The sequence below is a fragment of the Phocoena sinus genome, chromosome X (assembly GCF_008692025.1).
Source record: "Phocoena sinus isolate mPhoSin1 chromosome X, mPhoSin1.pri, whole genome shotgun sequence".
NCBI lineage: Eukaryota > Metazoa > Chordata > Mammalia > Artiodactyla > Phocoenidae > Phocoena > Phocoena sinus.
The window spans coordinates 25,886,791-25,909,689 of NC_045784.1; the positions used below are offsets into that span (position 1 = coordinate 25,886,791).

The 22,899-nt window shown below is 37.2% G+C and overlaps 1 protein-coding gene and 1 pseudogene across 1 annotated transcript in view; one reads left to right on the forward strand and one right to left on the reverse strand.

The window, feature by feature from the left end:
* Positions 1–22,899, forward strand: part of IL1RAPL1 (interleukin 1 receptor accessory protein like 1) — a 1,361,040-nt gene that overhangs the window by 1,023,721 nt on the left and 314,420 nt on the right. The window lies entirely within an intron of this gene.
* Positions 3,730–4,737, reverse strand: LOC116748097 (annotated as a pseudogene).

Here is a 22,899-nt window from a genome sequence, read left to right on the forward strand (position 1 = left end):
ATTGAGTGTTTTTGAAGATTATACTGCATTATAGTTTATTATAAGATAATGGCTATGATTCCCTGTGCTATAAATAATATCCCCTATTTCTTATCTATTTTATACATAGTAGTTTGCATCTATAATCCCGTGTCCCTACTTTGTCCCTCCTTCCTTCCCTCTCCCTTTTGGTAACCACATGTTTGTTTTCTATATCTGAGTCTTTCTATTTTGCATATACCTTCATTTATATTATTTTTTAGGTTCCACATATAAGTGATATCATACAGTACTTGCCTTTCTGTCTCTAACTTATTTCACTAAGCATAATATTGTCTAGGTCCAACCACATTGCTGCAAATGACAGCATTTCATTCTTTTTCTGGCTGTGTAGTATTCCATTGTAATTCTGTTCTGAGTAATTCCATTCCCTTGTTTATCATTATGTCTAGATACGTATCAAGTTTGATCTAGATACATATCAAGTTTGATACCTGTAGCTCAAGTTCATCCATTTTAACTGCTCTATAATAGCCCATTGAATAAATATTACTCATTTTTTATTAATCTATTGTGATTGGTAATTTAGAGTTTCTTGTTATTGTGGCAATAATGAACAATACTGTAATGAACATTCACGTACCTGCATCTTTATGCTCAAGAATAAGTGTTTCCCTAGGGTCTATAACTAGAAGTGGAGGCATGAAGCAATAAGGCTTGCACGTGTTTGACATATATTTCCAAATTGTTCTTCAAAATAGTTGTTCTGATTTGTATATGCAGTAGTACTCTCTAAGAGTTTCTATTTCTCCATATCCTTGCCGTTTATAAGTATGATAAAAAAATAATGTGATTGAAATCTTGTGTAATCTTAATTTATATTTTATTGATCAGTAGTGAAGTTGAAAATTTTCATGATTTTTCGTCAAGTTCCCTCTTCTGTACATTTTCCCTATTTTCCTAATGGGATATATTTTTTATGTATGTATGCTATGAGTATTTTTCCTCCTTTTTCTATCTTTTACAGTGAGGCCAGGTCTACACTATCAATATTATAGTAAAAATTAATTATTCAAATCAACAAAAGAAAGGTCTCAGACTTGCTGTTCATGCTTACAGTCAAAGTATAGTAGTTTTTCTGGTTTGTTTTAGTTTTGATACTTGGTTCCTCTGCAAGAAGGGCACTTAAAGTAGGGTTTGAGGCCTAAGTTGACCTGAGTTAAGCTCATAATAATAGCTCTCCACTTGGGGTAATGTATAGCACAGACCTACATGTGTTCCTGTATTTCTCATTTTCCAAAACTTCAACAGTGGATCAAATATCTGGTTTGATATTTGATCCAAATACTTGATCCAACAGTGGATCAAATATCTGGTTTGGATAATTTACCTCGGACAGTCCATTGTTTCCTTAGTGATTTATTCTTAATATCCTCTCATTCCAAATTATTGGGGAAGTCAGTTACAGTGTGAATGAAGAAAGCATACATTTAGCATATACTTACTATGTGCAGTATGTTGTAGTTGAGGGATGGGTAGATATGGATATTATGATATAATATCTTACTTCAACCAGAACATGGCTTCATTGGGGTCCTAATACCAATATACGTAAATGCAGGGACTGTATGCTAGATTGGATCTGGATCTCAGGCTTTAGTTCCAGTCTCATCCTTCATGGCCATGCCACCTTAGCATGCCACTTCCTCTGTGGCTTCTAAACACTTAGGTAACTCAAGACCATGTCTACTTTTTTTCTTTTAGAATGTAAAAAAATGACATGCCAAGTCAAGGTTACAAATTGTTTTTTAATCAAAAACATTTTAATGATTAATGTATAGACATTATTTAACATTGTGGGTATATGCAGAGGAGCTAAAGCACACTCTGACAGCATACTATTGAATGTTATAGTTTCTGTAATGAAATATGTAAAGACATTCGCAAGCTAGTACCTAGGAAGACATACACTTACAAATATATACATTCTAGATTTGATAAGGTAAATGTAAACAGATGCTGTGACTCCTTCCAAACAGAAAACCCACAAGACTAATTAAGAGAACCAACTGGCTCCCTATAATATGAATGTGCAAAATTAAAGCATGATAAACTGATATTTACATAAATATCAAACCACCAATTCATTTATACATTGTCAACGACCTTCTCAGATGTGTCATGAGTGGTTCAATGAATGTTTTTTCCTCCAGTGGAGGAGGTATTCAGAGGCTAAATTCCAACACTTTAAAATGACACACACAACAGTCCTTATCTGTTAGATCACTGCCTCTAGGGTGTGAGACATGATTTTATGATAAGCGGTCTTATTTTTAAACAAATATTTCTAGACAAATCTTTAGATTCGAAGCAGGAAAAAAAATTACAGGTGCTATTAGATTTACATTAAACAAACCATCTCTATCCAGTTTCCCAGTTCTCTCATGCTACAGCTATCTGTTTAATTTTACCTTAAATTTAAGGTCCTTTCCCCACCTTTATTCATTTTGGTAAGCTAGGCACATTTTCAAAAGAAGTTTGTGTCAAAACAGATAGCAGTACAGAAATCAATCCAAATTTGGACCCTGGCAACCAGTTCCCCACTGCTCATCTATGGGACTCTGTCAAATGGTAAACATTTAATCATCTCTTGGAAAATATGTATCTACTCTCACAAGTGGAAAGCAAAATGGGCTTTGTCTCCTGTATAAAAACACTTAGCACTTCTGAAATTTAAAACGGGCTACTCATCCTACACACTTCCTAAAATCTTGAAGACAAAGAATATATATTGGAAGTTTCATCAAGACTGCTTTAGAACCCCCCTCCCATTTTACATTTTTTTTTTTTTTTTTTTTTTTTTTTTTTTGCGGTACGTGGGCCTCTCACTGTTGTGGACTCTCCCGTTGCGGAGCACAGGCTCCGGACGCGCAGGCCCAGCAGCCATGGCTCCCGAGCCCAGCTGCTCCGCGGCATGTGGGATCCTCCTGGATCGGGGCACGAACCCGCGTCCCCCGCATCGGCAGGCGGACTCCCAACCACTGCGCCACCAGGGAAGCCCCCATTTTACATTATTAATAGTGGCACTCAATAAAAAAAAAGATCTATTAAAAAGTTAAACTGACTGTTCCACTAGACTTGAACCTGCCTGATTTAAAGCCAATATTACAAAACTGAAGGTGCCGATTTCACTTGTACAAGTCACTTGAAATTATGTGTCACACGATAGTTTCATAAATCATGGTCTTTGAGTTTTCTGAACGGAACTGTTAGAAATGAATAAAAACTTGAAACATACCCTAATTTAAACTAATAAGCTTTGGGCCCTGCTTTTTAAATTTTAAGGCATGTGTGTTTCTCTACTGTAACGACATTATACAAATTTACAATCGCACGCATGATCTACAGTAAAAAAAAAAAATGTGGATTACAGTGTTATTAAATTGTGAATCACAATTCAGCACCTGTCATGCTATAACTAATGAGGCAACAGCGGTGTTGTGTACTACAACACCTCGCCCTCCACGGTCTAGCGCAAGGGTCAGTGAGAGCCCAGAAATGTTAAAACTCTTATGCCTACTTGGATAATCTGTCTACATTTTCTAGGGGTTTGGAACTGATGAAAGAGGTCCTGCATGAGTCATACTATTGTAGGCCGACTAGTTACAGCACCTGTTAACTAGCATTGGGCACAATTCATATGTGCTTACAATCAGACGACGTGGTTCATAAGCTGTCAACCCTTGGGCCTCAGTCCTTATGCTGCTTCCTCAGCTTCACATTGTTTTCCAGGGAAGAAAAGCTGCTGGTGTGGCCGTTTATGGCCGTCACGTAGCCGTTCTGGTGGTCCTTCTGGTGTTCTCTCCTCAGGGAGGCCCCCTTCTTGTTGTAGGTCTGAATATAGAAGTTTGCGAAGAGGGCAACCAGAGAAATCACGTATCCAATCTGCAAATACAGCCAACCAAGAGGGAAGGCGCACGGCTAGATGACCCCGCAGCCGGTCTGGATGATGGTCAGCACAAACTGAAGCAGCTGCCCCTGCGTGATGTACTTCTTCTGCCAGAGGTACAGCCTCATGGAAGGGACGGACAACAGACTGTAGTACGAGTACATGTGGACGTGGATGAAGCTGTTAAGTGTGGCACCAAAATAAGAGGGGCCACAGGGGACCCAGTTCATCACGAACCACCAGATGTTGAGCATGGAGGCGCGGTGGTACACGTGCAGGACTGTGATCTGGTGGTGGTTCTTGCGCAAGATGAAGAAGGCGTCCGTGAACTCGATGAGCTTGGAGAAGTAGTACCACTAGAGCACGCGGGTGATCTTCATGTCTGCTTCTCCTCCACTGCGTGTGCCCTGACAGAAGAAGTTGTACTGGCCCTCCCATACTCCCGTCACTAACTCACAGAACATAGAGAGCGAGAGCAGTGTGCATTCAAGGTTATACACCACTAAAATCCCCCGGCAAGAGAACGGCTGCCTATTCTTCATATATTTTGGTCCCAGCCATACAATTAGCAACTATAGGATGGAGCAGAGCGAAGTAGGGATATAATTGTCCAGAAGAAACCATCCTTTTAGTCTGGGATCTCGGGGGCCTAGCAGTGCCTGGTAATAGGTACTAGGTGCTGCATCAGAGTGTTCCATTTTAAAACCTCTTAGGCCGAGGGTGGCTGCGGCTCCAAGAAGTGGCGAGGCGGCGTTGGCGGCGGCATCCGGAGCCAGCCGAGCCAGGAGGAGGCGGGAGGGAGGCACCGGCCAGCAGGACCCACCACCACAAATTGATATTCATACTGTACATATGTAACTTACTAGGTCCGTACCATAAAAATGACATCTATTGTGCTATTCAGAAGAATAATGGTGAGATTAATTTTTTTAAATAGCAATTCATTGTACCACGTGGTTGGTATGTACTTGTAATTTAACACAAATATAAAGAATATCTTTTTTTCAGTTCTATCAGTAGCTCTTTGAGTGAGTATATAAATTCATTTGTAAATGATACCAAATCTAAATTTGAATTCTTCAATCTAAGCCATGGACCAAGGGGTATCTTGCCCCTCATCCTTCTCCAAATACCATGGAATTGCCTCTGACCTCACCTCAGTTGACTTATTACTCTTAAGCTGTAAGATGATTTGTAAGATCCCATCCATATCTAACATCTCATGGTTTTAAAGACATTCTCTTCGTAGTTATTTGTGATGTTACAAACATAGGATAAATTTCTTTGGTGAAAACAGTCTTATTTGACCTTGATGTACCACTTGGCATTTTTGGAAATAGAGCAACTCTTCTGCTATGTTGTTTCAGAGAAAACAAATTCCCATATTATCCCAAACTCTTCAGTGTAAGGCTATCAGTATGTTTAATTCTTCATGAAGTTAAGGTTTTTTTGTGATGTGGTGCCAGGAAATAATTTTGTGATAAAACGAACACTTGGTTTAACCAACTAGAAAATACTGGCATCCTACAAGCATGAATTCATTAGAGAGGAATTCTGAGCTGCAGCTTTCATAAACTAAAGTAACTATGCTAGTTAATGTCCCAGAAGTTCTTAGTAAATATAAAGTACAAGAAACTGTCAGTGCTTCAAAAGCAGAGATAATATCTTATCCTTTTTATAACCTCAGTTATTAACTAGAACTTGCCACATAGTAGGAGACCGATAAGAACATTCATGGATTGGAGTGTTAAGTCATTAATTTTCAAACCTATATCCTTTAAATAACAAAGGATTGTCTTCTATTATTTCTCAAAAAGGTAGGTATGTGGCCCATAGGTTTCTTACCTTTGCTTTACATTCCTTTAGACCTATGATAAACTAAAGCATTTTTTAGGAAAAGTGACTTCTAAAATATTTTTGTTAATGTTTCAAATGTGCAGTTATAGTCTGAAGATCATCAGGGCATAGGTAAGTGCCTGTGGCATCCATTTTTTATAGTGGCAACCGTTGTGTATGTGTTTCAAGTGTTGCCTGCAGAATTTTTTCTTATATGAGAAATATAAGTAAATCAACATTATAAGGTCGATAGGATCTAAAAAATATGACAAACTAGTGAATGTAATAAAAAAAGAAGCAGACTCACAGATATAGAGAACAAACTAGTGGTTGCCAGTGGGGAGAGGGAAGGAGGCAGGGGCAATATAGTGGTATGGGATTGAGAGATACAAGCTATTAGGTATAAAATAAGGTACAAGGATATATTGTACAGCACAGGGAATATAGCCAATATTTTATAATAACTATAAATGGAACATACCCTTTAAAATTGTGAATCACTATATTATACACCTGTAACTTATATAATATTGTACATCAAGTATACTTCAATTTAAAAAAATAAAGTAAAATAAAAGCCACATGAGGCTAAAACGAAAACATATACCTATGCAGATACCAAGAAACAAGTGTGTAGGAGATTGGAATACTGTTTATGACTAGAAAAGCTTGACTATTTTTATTACTAGATACCTATATGCATGGCACATGCAATATGACATTTGATTATGAAACAGTTTTAGCATAGTTAAGGTGAATTAATTGATATTCATGAAATAACCATGATTGCTACAAGATGGCCATTTGGAAACGTGCCCTAAGACAGGGATCTGCAGACTTTTTCTAAAGGGACCAGACAGTACATATTTTAGTCTTGTGAGATATACAGTTTTGGTCCCAACTACTCAGCTCTGCTTTTGCAGCACAAAAGCAGCCACAGATAATGCAAAAAAGAATAGGCATGGCTGTGTTCCAATAAAACTCTTTTTTTTTTTTTTTTTTTTTTTTTTTTACAAACACAGACATGGGCCATAGATTGCTGACCCCTGTCCTAAATAGCCATTGACCTCATTCAATTTTAAGAATTTGAAACTTTTAGCAAAAATGTTACAGTTCTTCATATAACTTGTAAGAACAGTAATTTTTTTTAAATAAATGAATGAATCTCAAAAAAGGAACCTAAGTTTCATTTTCATTATTTGAATGGAAACATGATTTTTTTCTTATATTTCATTTTACATGTATTGAGCTAGACTTACTTGCTCTTACCACTAGACCAGCTGTTATTAAATATACTTAGTAATTTTTTAGATTATTTTCCCTAGAATATACTCGAATCTTGGACAAATGTCTCCTTATCATTGAACTTTAGGTTTCATGTCTGTAAAATAAAGGGTTAGTCATGATTTCTCTAAGGAATTGTCAAACTATACAATTCCATGTTTCTGTGGGTGTCATATCTTTTGCCAGTAGGAACAATGTCCTTGTTTAGAGACTTCTTTTAAAATTCTTTTATTGAGAATGTCATTTCTCCAAGAGATCTTATTCTCTTTGAAAGTCACTTCTAGTTTCTGTATGAAAAAAATGTCTTTTAAAATCAATACCAGTGAAAGTTAATCAGGGATAGAATGATTACAGGATGCCTCGCTTATCATTGGAAAGCCAAGATAGTGATCTCTGTGATTATCCTCACATCTGATTTGAAAGGACAGAGGGGCAGCTTTTCTGGCCATCCCACTCTTACTTTGTGAAATGTCCCCACTATAATCCCTTTGTAAGATGGCTGCCTGCCTTTATTACCATATTCTAAAGAGATGAACCAATATTGTGCCCAGGATATCCCCAGCCCTACTTCCATCTTAAATTTATCACAGATTCAACATAGTCATAAAGGGAATAATCAGAAAATCTTGTCACATCTCATCTCATTATATTATTGTGCATAAGGAAAAAATAGTTTTAAGGTATAGAGAAGAATGAATCGGGTCATGCGGCTGCTTTCCAAATGTTCAATTTCTGTCTCCATTGCCTCCATTATTTTTCTCCCTGAAATGCAGAAATTATTCATATTAAGATACAACTGTTTCCCCCCCCCAAACCAAGTCTTCAATGCCTGCTTCTTTATTAACACATAATAAAAGGTAACTGTAAGGATGTCGATGCAAGTGGTGGGCAAAGATCACCAGGTTTCTTCTTCATACAACCCTCTGCAGGCTTTTACCTTCCCAGCAATCCGATGTCTGTGGGAACTGGCTTTTCCTCCTCCCTCCTCCTTTTGAATGGTTACAGTGGAAGCAAACACATTTTTACAAAGTGACCCCACCTCATCTGTAGAGATAAGCCAGAGGTTGGCTCCTGACCCAGACTGAGCTAATCTGAGTCCATTCTCAGGATTTTAGAGTTAGAACTGGGAAATGATCATCCAGTGAAACTTTGAGCTCTTAAATGGAAATGTTGCAAACTCACAGGCTGTTGGCAGTAGATATTTTCTGACATGTGCTTTAGATATAGAACCAAAAAGTGATTCTACCGGGGGGTGTGGAGAGAGAGGGGGAGGAAAGGAATGAGACAAATATATAATGAGAGGCAGAGTTGAGATATGAAGAGCAAATTCTGGTTTCTCCACAGTTTTTGGATAAAGCTCCATTTCACATCATCACCCTGCCCTTGGGTTGTTTGAGATAGCCATATATGCGTTTAAGAAACTACCTTTTGCTAAAACTAGTTCAAACAGGTTTCCATAACTTAAAACCAAAAGGACTAATTGTGAAGTTTATTTTTTACTGTAAACATTCTATGGAATATAGACTATAAATATAATGCTTACAAAAATATTCTTTTAAAGGTGCTAAATTCCTGAACAGAATTAATTACCCACAAGATACTCCCCAGAGAAAGCGATCACAAAATGTGTGTGTGTATAATATATTTTTTCAAAAAATAAGTTTTGAGTGCCTTCTGTGAACCAGGCCACAGTGGTAGGTAGGCAACAATGAACAAATACAAAAGTATCTAGTCTATTGGGGGAGAGATATATTAACAAAATACTCACAAAAATTAGTAAATGATTAAAGACTATGGAAAATTCTATGGCGGAGAGGTAAGGGACAGGGAGCCAGGTAGAGGAAGCAACATATGTGAAGGCCCTGTAGCTAATTCAAGCAAAGAACTCCAGTGTTGCTAATCCAAAGGATTTTTTTCACAAAGTCATTTATTAATTAGGTCCTGAAAGCATCACTTCTGTTTTCTGATTACCATATTTAGCTCTCATGTAGGAAGAGCATTTTTCGTTTGTGTTCCAAATTTACTTCTCAAATAGTTTAAGACCCCTATTTCCTTACCATTATTCAAGAAAGACATGTAGTATACAATGTTATTTGCACCATCAATTTGTTCAGCAAACTTTCTTTGTAGTCAGATCAAAAAAAAATCATCTCAGGTGTATTCATGGTTTTACCATGGATCTGTGAGTGGATTAATGAAATCCTCGTTAGAGAGCTGCAATTGTGGTAGTGTTCCAGCACATTATTCCAGGCCACCAGCTCCATCTCACTCAGGTAGGGTCCAACAAAGTATGTGAGCCCAGAGCCATGGGAATGTTCATCTCCATCAAAAATTAATAGGAAAAGACACTCTCTTTAGCAAGATTTACTTAGGAAAGCAGCATGCAGTGCTTTCTTGGGCTAGCATCCCTCTGTTCTTAAACCACAACCAATGCTACTGTAACATTTCGGTAGTAATCTAACAAATGGTGTCAAAGATATAAGAGAGAAAAATTATACTTTGTGATTTCTCTAGGTTTCTGAGCAATGCATGAACTCTTCAACTGTGTACACAAAGAACTGTGCATTTAGTTGCCATGGCACTGCTTATCTGTTGTCTTTAGGAGGAATAAAATGGTGCTTTAACTACTGTGACTCATCCCCCTAGGTATAATTGATAAAGCTACCTTTCCTAACTTTGAACCAGAATCCTTCAATGGGCAAGGACTTTTTGTTGCTTTTGTTGTTGTTAAAGAAAAGATACTTGTTCACAAACCTAGGCTTAACCCTGTTCTTGACAAATGATAGCTTTAAGCAAAGATCACAGTTTACTGAATCTAACTAATAATTCACATATAATAGATGGACAAAAAATCAAATGGCTGTCAGGGAAATAGCATTTTCCCAACATGTGTCCTCTTGAGTTACTATGTCTAAGCACTGACGAATGCTTGCTACTAATGACCCCAGGCATTAATAATGAGGCTCTAATCAAAGATCTGTTACATAACCTGCCCTTGATAAGAAATACTTAGTGTTCCTTAGCATATGGTCAGGGGAGAGTCCAGTGAGTATGGTATGTGAATTTTAAAATTCCTCACTATGCACCTTAGTGATGGAAAGTACGAGTGATTCTAGGACAAACATGAGACTCCATGTGTATACTTATAGGTGTGACACCCTCGCATAATTATTAAGACTGTCCTCTGTGCTCTCATAATACTGTGCCCACGCTTCCATCATGACACTTTTCACTTTGCTTCATAATTTTCTTTCTACACCATTGAGTTACCAGCTTTTAGAAGTACAATATGCCATTATTATTATTGCTGTTGTTATTATTATTCTTGATTACCAAGTGCCTCAGAAGGAAGGGCTCAATACATGCTCGCTGTATTATTCTCAAAGAATCTACTTTGAGAAAGCTGTGTTCATTATGTCTTAACATTCTGCAAGAGTTACAAACAGATGAAGCAATTAAGTCTGAGAACCATGGATTACTGGATGTCCAAGATCAACTCTCTTCTAGGGAAATGCCCTGGGTTGAGGTTGGCCTAATAATAATAACTCTGGGGCTTCCCTGGTGGTGCAGTGGTTGAGAATCTGCCTGCTAATGCAGGGGACACGGGTTCGAGCCCTGGTCTGGGAGGATCCCACATGCCACGGAGCAAGTAGGCCCGTGAGCCACAACTACTGAGCCTGCGCGTCTGGAGCCTGTGCTTCGCCACAAGAGAGGCCGTGATAGTGAGAGGCCCGCGTACCGTGATGAAGAGTGGCCCCCGCTTGCCACAACTAGAGAAAGCCCTCACACAGAAACGAAGACCCAACACAGCAAAAATAAATAATAATAATAATAATAATAATAATAACTCTGATTTCACCTTATCCAGAGAAGCTTAGGAGAAAACACCCCAGGATTTAGAATGCTCTTTTTAATTTTTTATTAAATTATTGATACCTTTGAGAAGACTCTAGAAGCTCCACTTTTGGAAGTCCTTAGGAGCAAAGACAAGTTATTTCCTGGACCTGGCATATATTTCAGAATGAAACAAATGAAACATCCTAACAAACTGTCTTTTTTTTCCTTTTTTTTTAATTGAAGTATAGTTGATTTACAATATTGTATTAATTTCTGCTTTACAGCAAAGTGATTCAGTTATACATATATATACTTTTTTGTATTCTTTTCTATTATGGTTTATTGAAGGATACTGAATATAGCTCCCTGAGCTATATAGTAGGACCTTGTTTATCCATTCTATATATAATAACTTACATCTGCTCACCCCAACCTCCCACTCCATCCCTCCCCCAACCCCCTCCCCCTTGGAAACCACAAGTCTGTTCTCTATGTCTGTGAGTCTGTTCCTGTTTTGTAGGTAGATTCATTTGTGTCATATTTTAGATTCCACCTATAAGTGATATCATGTGGTATTTGTCTTTCTCTTTATGACTTACTTCACTCAGGATGATAATCTCTAGTTGCATCCATGTTGCTACAAATGGCATTATTTCACTCCTTTGTATGGCTGAGTAGTATTCCATTGTATATATGTATCACATCTTCTTTATCCATTCATCTGTCAATGGGCATTTAGGTTGTTTCCATGTCTTGGCTATTGTGAATAGTGCTACTATGAACAAAGGGATGCATGTATCTTTTTGAATTATAGTTTTGTCTGGATATAGGCCCAGGAGTGGGATGGCTGGGTCATATGGTAGTTCTATGTTTAGTTTTCTGAGGAACCCCCATACTGTTTTTCATAGTGGCTGTACCAACTTACATTCCAACCAACAGTGTAGGAGGGACTCCTACATCCTCTCCAGCATTTGTTATTTGTTGAGTATTTAATGATGGCCATTCTGACCAGTGTGAAGTGGAACCTCATTGTAGTTTTGATTTGCATTTCTCTAATAATTAGCGACGTTGAGCATCTTTTCATGTGCCCCTTGGCCGTTTGTATTTCTTCTGTGGGAAAATGTCTATTTAGGTCTTCTGCCTATTTTTTTTTTAATTTTTTAAAAATTTATTTATTTCATTTATTTATTTTTGGCTGTGTTGGGTCTTCATTGCTGTGTGCGGGCCCTCTCTAGTTGCAGTGAGTGGGGGCCACTCTTTGTTGCGGTGTGCAGGCTTCTCATTGCGGTGGCCTCTCTTGTTGCAGAGCATGGGCTCTAGGTACGTGGGCTTCAGTAGATGTGGCTTGCGGGCTCAGTAGTTGTGGCTCGCAGGCTTAGTTGCTCCACGGCATGTGAGATCTTCCCAGACCAGGGCTGAAACCCGTGTCCCCTGCATTGGCAGGTGGATTCCTAATCACTGAGCCACCAGGGAAGCCCCCTTCTGCCTAATTTTCAATTGGGTTGTTTGTTTTTGGTTTTTGAGTTGTATGAGCTGTTTGTATACTTTGGAAATTAAGCCCTTGTTGGTCACATCATTTGCAAATATTTTCTCCCATTCTGTAGGTTGTCTTTTCATTTTGTTTATGGTTTCCTTTGCTGTGCAAAAGCTTGTAAGTTTGGTTAGGTCCCATTCGTTTATTTTTGTTTTTATTTCTTTTGCCTTGAGAGACTGACCTAAGAAAACACTGATTCGTTTTATGTCAGAGAATGTTTTGCCTATGATCTCTTCTAGGAGTGTTATGGTGTCATGTCTTATGTTTAGGTCTTCAAGGCATTTTGAGTTTATTTTTGTGTATGGTGTGAGGGTGCATTCTAACTTCATCGATTTACATGCAGCTGTCCAACTTTCCCAACACCACTTGCTGAAGAGGCTATCTTTTTCCCATTTTATATCCTTGCCTCCTTTGTTGAAGATTAATTGACCGTAGGTGTGTGGGGTTATTTCTGGGCTCTCTTTTCTGTTCCATTGATCCATATGTCTGTTTTTGTGCCATTACCACACCGTTTTGATTACTATAGCTTTGTAGTATTGTCTGAAGTCTGGGAGAGTTATGCCTCGTGCTTTGTTCTTTTTCTTCAGGATTGCTCTGGCAATTCTGGGTCTTTTGTGGTTCCATATAAATTTTAGGATTCTTTGTTCTAGTTCTGTGAAAAATGTCATGGGTAATTTGATAGGGATCACATTAAATCTGTAGAATGCTTTGGGTAATGTGGCCATTTTAACAATATTCTTCCAATCCAAGAGCATGGAATATATTTCCATTTCTTTGAATCATCTTCAGTTTCCTTATTAACATTTTATAGTTCTCAGCATATAAGTCTTTCACCTCTTTAGTCAGGTTTATTCCTAAGTATTTTATTTTGGGGGGTGCAATTTTAAAAGGTACCCTAACAAATTGTCTTGAATCAGATAACTCCCTGACAGAAATTAGTGAAAGGCATCACTAATTTTGCCTTTGCAATAAAATTCCTAAGAAAGAAGTTAATTTGGCAATGGTGAAACAAAAAATTCTGCAGCATCAACACTGCAGATACAAATGGTACTGAAGGTAGTAAAATTGAGAAGTATGCATCTTTTATCTTTAGTAGTAATTTTTATATTAAAAACTCACCACCCAAACTGTACTAAAGTTATTGTAGGTTATACAAAGGTTTTGAGAAATATGAATGTGATAATGTAAAAGGGATTAAAATTTTATATTCTGTGAGATTTTACAATTTATTTTTCTTCCATGATACAGAAACAAGTATTGAAATCTCAAAGTTATTCCACATAGTAATACTGTAAATACAATAATGTATTATATTTAGAAAACTTGACTCAATTTACTACTTAGAAAAGTAAGTAGTAGTATTTTGCATAGTTTACTGGTTGGCCTTCTAAACAAATGCATTTAGTTCCTATTCTCCCATGATAACCTCTATGCTACCTTGTATAATTCTTTGTGATCTTTGTTCTCTGTTTTAATTTCTCTAACCACATCTAATTTTGATTTAATTAAAAAATCAGATCCCTCCCTGTGATAGACTATGGACCTCTTCCTAGCTTGGTGGCCATCCCAAAGTCATTTCTGTATCTTCCATTCCCAAGTGGCCTGCAATGTTCATCTGGAATCCATTCAATACTGTTTGCATTCAACAATACTCAGTATATTGGGGAAATTTTCCATCTTCTTTTTAAAAAAATATCTTAATATACCTAAATTATGGTATGGTAAGACTCCATTAATTCAAGCTAATTGGGGAGAAGGTGATTTGAATTTATAGGGAAAGAGTTTGTTGTTGTAGTTGTCTTGCTGTTGTATAATTTAACTTCAGTGTTTTTACTTGGAGTGTTATCTGAAGTCAAGAGCTGTGGAGTGGCTTTCTATTAGAGAGCCTTCCTGTTTACTAGGTAACATGGTATTTGAATGTAAAGAGGGACCTCTCATAGGTTGAAAAAGTTTGTTGCCCTTAAAGCTGAGTGATCTCTGAAATCTTGTTTACATTGTCTAACAGCATATTAAATTTATTAATAGGAAAAAGCATACCATAAATAAAGTTCCTATTTTTATGACTCAAACAATGCATTAATTTTCTAACTTGATCTTGTAAGAAAAAAAAGTTCAAACAGGATAATATTATGTGGGAAACTTATGTAAACTTATGCTATTTTACCCAGAAATCTTAAGAATCACCAATACACCTAACTGCTGGTGTCTCATTTGAAATGAACCATTTAACCGTCCATAGAAAGTAGTTTCTCCAGATATTATTTAAATGGATACCAGGTTTAAATATTTAACTTTTATATGTCCTTTGTCTTATTATTCAGTTTACACTTTGACTTTTTAAAATGTTAAGGGTGCATTGAAATTGTACATTTTAGGTTTAAATAGCTGAATCATAGGTGGGCAGCTATTAAAAATATGCCCTATTATGAGAACTTGTATAGTGACAGGAATAATATCAGTGAATGGCCGAATTAGATTACGACCTTTAACTAAACAAGCACTTCTTGTAATTGTGATTGTCTTGGGGCTAATGTATGTGACTATGACATTTGTTTCCACCGTGATTTTATACCTATTTGAAAAGACATGCTATATGTCACAGCTATTCAGTTAAAATATTTCAGTGTAATTATAGCTAATTAAATCATACACACAATCACAAAACTCCATTCAAGAAATACTTGGTACAAATCTAAAGCATACTAAAAGGAGTAAAATTTAGTGTGAAGGGTCAGACAGCGCGGCCCTTGATCTTCCCAAGAGATTCTAATCATTGTCGACTGAACTTCTAGATGTTAATTAATGTGACACAGAAATCAAGCCCTGTCTCCCCTTACTTTGACTAATTATACATTTATTTGAGTTTTAAGTTCCTTCCATTCAATTTCAAAGTGGTGCCTTAAGCTTATAAAGCCCCTCAGAAGCTTAAGGATAAGGCAGATGTAGTTTGGGTTGTAATTTTAAATAAACTAAGTTATTTCATTGAATTCAGTGCTGCTAAAAGTAAGTATTCTTGGTTTTGTGGGTACTTGAAAAAAATGTATCTTAAAGTTGTTCATTTCCATAGGATCATAAGACTGCTAATACTCTGGTGATAACGAGGTCGAATGGATTGAAATAGCATTCTTCATGTTATGCTGGTGATGTCTTGTGTGTTAGCATTGTCATCTGTGTAGACAAGGAGGTGCCCCATGGTCATTTCAACACATGTGAGCTTTACCTGAGTAAGAGTTTCAGGAGTAGACAGGAATCATGTCATTTTTCAGCCTTGTCCAAACCTTTATAGTGATGCAATATTGAATGGATGTACAAGACACTAATGATTTCATGTTAGTCAACACCATGCCACATATATTTGGCTGCACATGATTTCCATTCATAATGACGACACCAGCAAGATACCTAAACATTCCTGAAAAACCCCAAATACTGATAATGGCATGTATATTAACACGATCGTTTTGTAAAACTATTTATTAGTGTCTACTAAAGCTGAACATCTACAACCTATCCATCCCCTCCTAGGTCTATATCCAACATACATACAAAACAAGTACACGAACATTCATAGCAGCACTATCTGTAGTGGCCTCAAATTGAAAACTACCTAAAGGTCCATCACCAGTAGAAGGAATAAATAAATTGTGGTGTGGTCACCTAATAGAATAATTTACATTGATAAAAATGAGTGAACTCTATTATACACAATAATGTGAGTGAATCTCATAAACATAATATTATATGAAGGACACCAGGCTGAAAGTGTATATAATATATGATTTCATTTATCTAAATTTTTAAAATAACAAAAGCAAATAGTGTTGGACGTCAGGATAGTGATTACCTTTGCTTAGGGGAGAAGTGATGGCAAGGGACCATGAAGAAAACCTCTGGGCTATTGATATACTGTTCTGTTTCTTGATCTGGTTGCTGGTTAAATAGGTATGTTCAGTTTGTAATGATTCATCAAGATATATACTTATGATTTGTGCATACACACACACACACACACATAGACACAGATACACTCATACATAGATATATAAAATACTTCAATAAGAAGAATAAATTATTGAAAAGTTCTGAGGTTAAATATGTTAAATTGAGCCCAAGTGTTCATCTGTGCTTGTATTAGTGTCCTAGGGCTACTATAACAAATTACCACAAACTGGGTGGCTTGAAACAACAGAAATTTAGCCTCTCACAGCGCAGAAAGCCAGAAGTCCCAAATCAAGGTATTGGTAGAGTTGGGGTTTTTTGGAGGATCTGCGGGAGAATCTGTTCCACGTTCCGTGTGGCTCTCCTTTCTTCTGTTGGCTGCTGGCAATCCTTGCCATTCCTCGCCTTGTAGACACATCACTCCAATCTCTACTTCCTTCCTCACATGAATACCACCCCCCACCCCGCCCTTTATTTCTTCTCTGATATGAACACAGGCCTTTGGATTTAGGGCCCGCCTGGGTAATTGAGATTATTATCTTAATTAGGTCTACCTTTTTCCAAATAAGGTGGCATTCACAGGTTCTAATAATCTTTTAGGGGGGCCACCATTCAATCTACTGCCGTATTCCTTCCTCAAACTCCATGCAAATCATAGAAATATAAATATAAAAATATTACACAGACAAAAAATATGAGAAGAGAGGAAAACACAAGAGATAGTTTCAGGATTTTGGAAGATGGAAAGTAAGTATTGGTTGATTTAGCAGAATGCAAGAAGTTAAAATTGGGTGTCAGTAGAAAGCAATTACAAGCAGATGCAGGGTTTGGAGATACCAAGTACTTCTGGATGCAGGGGTAACAAGTGAGGCAGAAAATAGTAAGTTTGGTTGAAAGTCTATATAAGGAAGTTAAAGATATCCTCCCCTGGCCTAGGCATCCAAGTGAGTAATTATCCCATACCTAGGCAGACAGAAAATGAACAATCCATATGAAAGAGAAGAATCAAAGTGGCCCTAGGCATGTGGAACTGGGGAATTTCCCAGGTGGGGAGGGAGGCACTGTCCTGAAACAAAGGGATTAAGAAACAGTCCATATTTTGAATGGTGCTGACACCCTCCCCCCACCCTTCTGTGTTCTTCTAGTCAGGAGCTTAGAGGTTTCTTATCTGGGGAAAACTGCAGCCAAAGAGAAAAGGCCTGCAAACAAAAGGACTAAAGTCCACTTTTCAGTCATGCCACCATACACACAGAGCTTTCATTCTGTCAGCCAAGAGTTACAGTGTATTGGAGGAAAGCTCACAATGTAAAAGAGATTTTTTTTTAAAAAAACATACAGATAAAAAGAACTGTGAGGGAACAAAGACTGTTCAGGAAGATGAAAGCTTGAAAAAATTATAATGAATATTCCCCAATACATTAAAGAAGCAATTTATAACATCCAGGATACTATAAAAATGGACATTCAGGGAACTCGTAAGAACTTTTGAAAGATTATTATAGCACAAATCTTCCAGCGTGTAGAACAAATTATCAAAGAGAGGAGAAGATTTTTTTTCAAAAGGAGATCAGTACAGGAGGTCTAATTGGAATTTTAAAGACCTGGGGAAAATGGAGAAAAAATAGAGAAGAGGAACTTTTAAAATAAGTAATGTAAGAAAGTTTTTCTTAATTGATAAACTTAATTTTCCATATTTAAAGGGTTCAATGGGTGATCAGCAGAAGGCATTCAAGATTATTCATATCAAGGCATGTCGGCCAAAAGTTTTAGGACACCAACGGTAAAGATTCCAAAAACTTTCCAAAAGGGTGTGGAGAAAGGTCATATACAATGTCACGGGAATCAGCATACACTGGACTTCTCAAGAGCAACGTTTGAAGCCAAAACTCAACTAAGTAATGTCTTCCAAATTTTGAGGAAAAATTACTAACTACTTTCTACCTACAATTCTTTATATAGCCAATTAATCAGTTAACCTACAAGAACAGATGTATAGAGGTTTTCAGAAGTACGAGACCTTAAAAATATATCTTTAGTATACTGTTTCACAAGAAGGTCCTAGAGGACATATTTTGCCAAAATGAGTGAATAAACCAACAAAGAATGGTTAACAATCAGAAAACAGGGTACACAGGAGAGGAGAGGAGAGGAAACCTCTGGAGAGAAATATATTGCTGACAAGTAATAGAGAAAACAGAAAAATGAAAACATGAAAGAAAATGATTTTCAGTGAAAGAAGCCAATAGGAATTTAGATGATGTACATATAAGTGGAACGCTCCCAGAAAAGCAAACCACTCAAGATCTCTGAACACTTGCTGTATGTTTCTGCCTTTTCTGTTTCTTCTTGACATGCCCTTTCTCCATCTTCATTGTTGCTACACTAGTCCTTAAAAGACCCAACTCAAGATGTAATCTTTGCCAAAATGTAGGGGAGCATCTCTATGTCCTTGGTCAAGGAAAGCTTTCTTAACATAGATACAAAATACAGCCATAAAAATAGAAAGTAAAATCTGACCACATTATAATTTTAAACTCTTGTGAAGCAAAAATTTTTCATAAACAAGTTTAAGAAGGTGACAAAATGGAAAATTGTATTTCCATTGGTTACCACGATAAAAACTTGGTACATAAAATATATCAAGAATTCCAAGTCAATAAGAAAGATACACAATAAAATAAATTCATGCAAAAATGGTCAAAGTTATAGCATATAATTCACAGATGAAAAAATCCAAATATGAGAGGATGGGCAAAAGAAATTAATTAGTGCAAAAGAAATTAAAACGATGAGTTATCCTTTTAACCCCTCAGATTAATTTTAAAATGTAATTAGAAAATCTGGTTATCAGTTGTTGGGGAAAATTGTTAGGAAGAATGTGGGGAAAAAATTATACTCTCAGATGCTGCTAGTGGAAGTATGAATTGGTGCAACCATTTGGGGGAACTATTTAGCAGTAGCCCATAAAATTGTAAAACTGTATGCTAGGATGAATATATTTATATTTTGTTGCATAGCATATAACAGCAAAAAATTAGGAGCAATATGTCAAAAGGGAACACCTTAACTAAAACATATATTACAGAATACTAAACAGCAAAGGAAAGAGATAAACTAGATTTCTCTATATATCAACATCAGTAGATACCCAGAACATAAACTTCAGGTGTGAATAGAAGACCCCAGAATGTTATACACAAAGATAGATGGATAGAGTGACTGATTGATATTTATATAGTAGTAATTGATAAGTTCAATTAAATACAGCCCAAAATTATAACAGTGGTTGCTTCTGGTAATTGGGAAAGGGAGTCCTGATCATGGTTTAAGGGGAATTAAGCTGTTTTAGTAATGCCTTATTTCTTTAAAAATAATTTGAAGCAAGTATGACAGATGTTAAAGTTGATAGATCTGGATTGGGGTGAGGTGCATGTATATTTTAAGAAATATTATTCTTTGTATTTGAATGAGATTTTTTTCTCAAAGACAAAATGATGCCTTTTCCATGAAGCCTTCCTTGATCTCTAAGCCAAACATCACCTCTGTCACTCCTGTCTCTATAGCTCTCTTACGAGTTATGCTATTCTGCTTATTGGGTTTGTCTCTTACATTAAATTGAAAAATTCCTTATTGAAAAAAATGGTGTATTGTTCCTTTTTGAATCCGTCCACAACACCTGGACAGATAGCTGATACATAGTTAACACCCAATAAGACTATTAAACAGAACAGAGAAAAAATAGGTTGGTTTACATAGAAATACTTGCCTCGCTTTAGGTGACGCTAGAAAAATTTCAAATTTTCAACTTTTCTGTACTTCTCTTTGCATAATGGACCTATGTTTTCTGCCAACTTCAATTGACATTCTTTCAGAATAGATCTCTAATAAAAGTGAAATTACAGTGTTTTATGTTCATATGTTCCTTAGCATGTTGAAGATGCTCCAGACAGTAATTACCAAAACAAACTTAGGCTAGCATGGTGATTAAAAGCATCTGCTTCAGTTTCTCCTTTCTCAGAAATACATATTCTTTTCCTAATGCTGAGTTCTAGACTGTTGAATGGGATGTAGCATTTTTCTTGGTTACTCCTTTGTGTCACTTTGGCTCTGTTGACCACTTTAGTAATGTTAACTTCTGCCTGTCAACACTAATTAACAATTTTTTTTAACATATACTGAGTCCACAAAAGAATTTCAGTTTCCTGCTGTTCATTTAGAGTCTACTTGTTAAGCAAAGCTTGAATACAATATGGCATTTGCTTTGCAGTTTTTTTTTTTATAATTTCAAGTTTCAAGGCTTCAGTTTTTGCACTCTCATAAATAAAACATAACGCTTTTATTTTTTTCAAAGTTATCAGAGTTTGTGCAGTTGAACAATGCCCAACTTGCACATGAATACTTTTGAAAATACATATGGTGGATATATAAGTACATATGTGAATTCATTTGGCTCCAATGTGAATTTATTAAATGTGCTATGCCGAGTTATCTTTTATCAAAAGAACTGTTAGTAAGTGAAGATATCAAGTGCACTTCCTCATACATACATAAAATGCTAAATTTAGGTTTTAATGCTGGCTTTTAAAGTGACTTTTTTGCCTGCTACTTATACTAAAAGGCTGCCTTTATTCTTGAAAGTGAAATGTGTTTTTAAAGAATACTTTTCTTAATTTTTTTAGATTCCTTTTGTTGTTATTTTCAGCTTTCTCTGCTGTTTCAGACTTAGGAGCAGATATGCCCAACTGCAATGGCACCCTCAACCATTATCTGGCTTTCCTTTGAGGCAGTACTTTGCACAGAGCATGTTTTCTTAGCTGGTTGACTCCTGTGATTGCTGGACTATATGTGCTGTGTGATGTGTCTCACAATTGGATCTGACTAGTGATCCTGGCACTTTGAAAGTGTTCTTTTCAGGTACCTTTTCACGCATACACACAAAAGATGTGCTGACGATAGCACTGACTTTTCAGAGTGATCTTTTCATCATAATTAACATTAAAAAAATTCCCTGAGTTGAAATATACAATCCCGCGTGGCTTTGATGCTTCTGTAGTTAAGAAAGGCAGGAACAGCCTTGGGGAACACTTGCTGACTTGGCAGCATAGAGCAAGTCACATGTACTTCCAGATGAGCAGAAAAACAAGCTGATTTCGTTCATTTTACCCCCCTATATTACATGGACTGGCTGGTCATTTACTTATGTTGTCAAAACTGACCCTTAAAGACAATTAATCTGGCTAAAATTCAAGTACTTTATACCCATAGTATGAGATATGCTTCTGAGGTGGCTAGGGTTTTAAGGCAGGAGCTATATTATGGGTGCCTGGCATTTTGCAGGCTCTTATGAGCACACTGTTAGGCATTCAGGTATTAGAAGGGTTTTGGAAATCCTGCTCAGCCCCTGGCATCTTATCAACCCTCTCTCGATCTCTAGTCCAGCTGTTCAATTAAAAGAAATGAAGCTGAAGAGGCATCAGTGTGGCTCCAGCTGGTGCTATGGAGGTTGGCGTTATGCTACCAGATAATGCACGCATTCTTTTTACTCATGTGGAAGGCTGCTTTGCTGTGTATTTCTCAGGCTGTCAGAAAGATTGATTCTTGAAATAGTTTGAAAAAATGCTAAGTACTAGCTACTTTGGGTATTTACCCAGGGGCATTGCAGCTGCCTGACATTGCTGCATGGCAGCTGAGCAGTAATCGGTGCTATTTCTCTGATTTGTTTGTCTTGGTCAGCATCTGAGAGGAAGGAGGTTCAAACCCAGCGTGGGGCCCTCCTCCCGCAGTGATCTCATCCAGGCCATGGCTTTAAATATTCTCTGAGTTGCTAATGACTCCCAAATTCATTTCTTTGGCCCTGATGTCATCCGTGAATCTCAGACTCATACATCCAGCTGCCTGCAAAGTAGCTCAGATTTGATGTTTAAGAGGTATCTCAAAGTGAAAATGAACAAAACCAAGCTCCTGATCTGTCTATCCATATGCAGCCCCAATTGCTCCTCCCACCATCTTCCCACAGCAGTAAGTGGAAACTCCTTTCTTGGAGTTACTCCAGCCAACGCCTTGCAATCAGCCTTGAATCTCCCCAACCCTTTAACGGGTGTCCCGCATTCCAAGGATCTACCTTGAAAGTAGAGTCAGTACGTGAACACTTCCCTGCCTCTGCCACTGCTGCTGTAATCCAAACCAACAAATCTCATCTGGACTATTGTGATTGCCTCCTAACATGTCAACCTACTTTCCCATCCCAGCAGTGGATTTTCCCACAGCCGCAAAAGTGAACCCTAAAACACGAGTTCGATCATGTTATTCTCTTCTCAGAAATCACCAATGACTTTCAATCCCTAGGTCCAAACCAAATGTGCAGAGCCGTAAGTGATCTGGCTCTCTGGTATTTCTCTAACTTCACACCGTTCTGCTCTTTCCTTAGCTCATTTCCTCAACTCATTTGCCTGTGTATACAATGGAGTCTTCACTACTCCTCACATATTCCAGGCATGGTCCCGCCTAAGTGTTTTTGAAATTGCTCTTCTCTTCGCCTGGA